The following is a 3,873-nucleotide window of genomic DNA, read 5'->3' as shown; positions in this document are numbered from 1 at the left end:
TAAAGAAATCCCAAATTTTCTCTGTGCCTTTCTTAGCTCAAGAGAGTAGTTATTCTTTACCTATTTTTTTAGGTTATGCTCTATATACTTTTTCTTTTGAGTTGATTGACATTTCACTTTTTGACTACAATAACTTTTGATACGTACTACCAATTTGCCAAATAGAACTCCTCGTCTACACCACAAAGGGAAAAAAAACATATGTTCCCAAATTCATATCATTCTTAAATAGCTATTCTTTCAAATTCTTATAATTCTCGAATTTGCTAGCTCATATAAACCGCATCCTCTATACTACAAAAGAAAGAAAGAAAAAAAACCATATTTTTTGATAAGAAAACCGACTCTTGAGAAATTTGATTGAGCATCATGGCAGAGAGTGTTGCAGGTCTTTTGATTAACCAGCTCTCAACCTTGCTTTCCCAAGAGATCACACTTTTGGGGGGGCTTAAATCAGATGTTGGATCCATCAAAAATGAACTCGAGAGCATGGAGGCTTTCCTCAGAGAAGCTGAAGCAAAGGAAGACAATTCTGAACTCCAAGTATGGCTAAAGCAAGTTCGAGAAGTTGCTTATGATACAGAGGATGTTCTCGATGATTTTACCTTCCGTTTTGCTCGTGGTTACATGGATGGATTCTGTGGCAAGGTTGGAAAGACCTATAACTCAATGAAGAATCTGAAAGCTCGCCATCAAATTTCTAAGAAAATAAAAGACATCAAGACCAGAGTTGGAGAGATTTCAGCAAGGCATCAGAGGTACCAATCCCTATATGGTACTCAACAAAGAAGCTTCAGCTCTTCTCGTCAGGTGAATGCAGATTTTGACATTCGTGCTCAATCACTCTTCATTGAAGAAGCTCGACTTGTTGGGATTGATAAGCCAAAAGCAGAGCTCATCTCAAAAATCCTTGATGACCATTCCCAATTGAAAGTAGTTTCGATTGTGGGAATGGGGGGACTCGGAAAGACTACCTTGGTGAAAAAAGTCTATGATGACGCTGCAGTGAAGAAATGATTTCAGAGCCATGCTTGGTTAACTGTTTCTCAAACTTTTTAGTTCAGTGACATCATCAAGAACCTGATCCAACAGTTGTACAACGAAATCAGACAGCCGATCCCTCCCCAAGTGGAATCCATGGATGTTCTTACGCTGAGTGAATTTGTCAGAGACTTTCTCCGAGAAAGAAGGTACATTCTTGTCCTTGATGATGTGTGGAGTATAGATGCCTGGGAAGCTATCAAATGTGTGTTACCTGACTACAATATCACTAGTCGTATTGTATTGACAACACGAATAGTTGATGTAGCTTTTGCGTCCTGTTTAGGATCACTTCACTTCATCTATAAGATGAAACCTCTTTCTGATAAAGAGTCTTGGACTCTGTTTTGCAATACAACATTTCAGAGCAATGACTGTCCTCCAAATCTAGAAGAAGTTGCTAAAAAAGTACTGAAAAAATGTGAGAAACTACCACTTGCAATTGTTGCAATAGGTGGTGTTTTGGCTCTGAAGGACATGGAAAAGACAGATGAATGGGAGATGATTCTTCATGGTTTTGGTGGTGAGGCAGATGGCAATAGAATCAAAAGGGTACTCTTACTTAGCTACAATGATTTGCCTCACTATCTTAAAAGCTGCCTATTATATCTAAGCATCTACCCTGAAGATTATCCAATTGATGTGGGTGATATACTTCTGAAATGGATTGCACTAGGATTTGTAGAAGAGAAAGGAGGAATAAAATCCACCGATATTGCTATGAGTTATATGAAAGAACTCGTCAACAGAAGCTTAGTCCAAGTTAAATCCACATTGGACGATGGCGGATTGGAGACATGTGGTCTCCACGATTTTGTGCGTGAAATCCTTGTTTCAAAATCTAAAGAGCAGGACTTCACGACTGTAGCCACCAAATATTACACAAGATGGCCTAAAAAAGTTCGACACCTAGCAATCCACAACTTCACTGATAATCCACAAGAATTTAGTAGCTTAAAGTGTCTTCGGTCTGTGGTAATATTTGAGTATGAAGATCCTCTCACAACTACATTTTTGTCCAAGTTTTTACATGGTGATCCCAAGTTGCTAAAGGTGTTGGATTTGGATGGAGCTGAATTGGACAGTATCCCAAAGCAAGTCTTCAAACTATTTCATCTCAGGTATCTTAGTCTCAATGGAACTGGAGTTAGAATTATTCCAAAATCTATTGGGAAGCTTCAAAACCTTGAAGTTTTGTCTCTGATGGAAACCAATGTAACAGAGTTGCCTGCAGAAATTCTAAATCTAAGAAAACTCCGTTCTCTTTGGTTGGGCGGATGGGGTGATTATTCAAATGAGTATGCAATTTGGGGCTGTAAATGTCCACTTGGAATTGGAAAGCTTATTTGCATGGAAAATCTGACTAATATAGAAGCAGATAGTGATAAAATAGTAAGGGAGATTGGAAAGCTCATGCAGCTGCGGCAATTATGGATCACAAAGCTGAGAAGAGAAGATGGACAGGTGTTGCTCTCCTCCCTCTTGAGGCTGACCAACCTTCGAGAGTTGTCCATCTCCTGTATTAAAGAAGATGAGACCCTTGATCTCCAACATTCTGTCTTTCCAAAACATGAATTCCTCACATGTCTAAGATTGAAGGGGCGTTTAGAGAGAGTATTGCAATGGGTGACATCACTGCAAACCTTGAGAACCTTAATGTTGTTTAACAGTAGGTTGAAAGAAGATGAGAATATAACAGGCTCTCTCGGACATTTGCCCAATCTGGCATTACTTAGTCTCTATGGTGCTTATTGTTAGGACTGGCCCAGGAATAAACAAACTAAAGTTAGCACAAATTAGGCAGTATAACCGACCATATAATGTTTAGGCGGTAGACACCAGCCATATAATAATTAGGCGGTAAAACCGACCATGTAAAGGCATAACAAAGCAAATAAAAGACACAGAAGATTTACGTGGTTCGGTCAAATTGACCTACGTCCACGGGTGGAGGAGGAGCAATATGTAAGGCCTAAAGACAACCTAAGAGGGGGGTGAATTAGGTTGATTAAAATCTTAATCAAATTTATGTAATTTTTTTGCTTAATAAAAATTTACCTTCTTTTCTAGTAATGATCAATCAAGTAGATTAGAAGAAGAGAGCAATATGATTCATATTGATTCGAAAAACAAGTATAGATAAGCAATGAGAATTTTATTAAACAAAAAGAATAAGATAGAATATCAAACCGATTGTCTACCAAGCTTTCCTCAAACTTGAAGACCAATCACTAGGTTGAGCAACTTCTCTTTGATGAAAGATGATCAACCAGATTACAATGGAGGGAGCACTTCCTCCTTGCCCTAAGCCTCACTTAGTCAAGCTAAGAAGTTTTACAATCACTCAGATAACCCTCAACAAAGCTACACTAAAGAAACTTTCAATCACAAAAGAAATGCTCACAAGAAATTCACACCACTTGGAGAACAAATCTAGCTTTGGAGACTATTTTCAAGCTAAAATATCTCTTGAGATCTTGTAGACAAAGTGTGCAAAAGTCCTTATCTGATTCAGAATCGTTTGTATTCAAAGGGAACCAAAAATAAGCTTCATTAATACTTCCAACGGATAGAAGGCAGATGAAGAGTCAGCTAGCCGTTGGGGCTGTCGGACGTCCGACGGCTTAGTCATCGTCCGATCCCATCATCCGAAAATCAGTCAAGTTGTTGTTCGGACGTCCGATGGGATTTATCGTCGAGCTTCTGTGTCCGAACGTCGTCCAGAGAGTTATCAAATCTTCCGTGGATTTTTGGACGTCGATGAGATTTGATGTTGCGTCCACGAAGCATGCGTCCGATCATTCAGGACGTCCGATGCTTCCTTACGAGCGT

At 39.1% G+C, this 3,873-nt stretch overlaps 1 pseudogene; it reads left to right on the top strand.

Moving 5' to 3' along the window:
- The first annotated feature begins 369 nt into the window (after positions 1-369).
- On the top strand, positions 370-2,799 carry LOC113752226 (annotated as a pseudogene).
- The last annotated feature ends 1,074 nt before the right edge of the window (positions 2,800-3,873 follow it).

The sequence above is a fragment of the Coffea eugenioides genome, chromosome 11 (assembly GCF_003713205.1).
Source record: "Coffea eugenioides isolate CCC68of chromosome 11, Ceug_1.0, whole genome shotgun sequence".
Taxonomy (NCBI): Eukaryota; Viridiplantae; Streptophyta; class Magnoliopsida; order Gentianales; family Rubiaceae; genus Coffea; species Coffea eugenioides.
The sequence above is the reverse complement of the archived record's forward strand: the minus strand, read 5'-3'. Positions and strand labels throughout refer to the sequence as shown.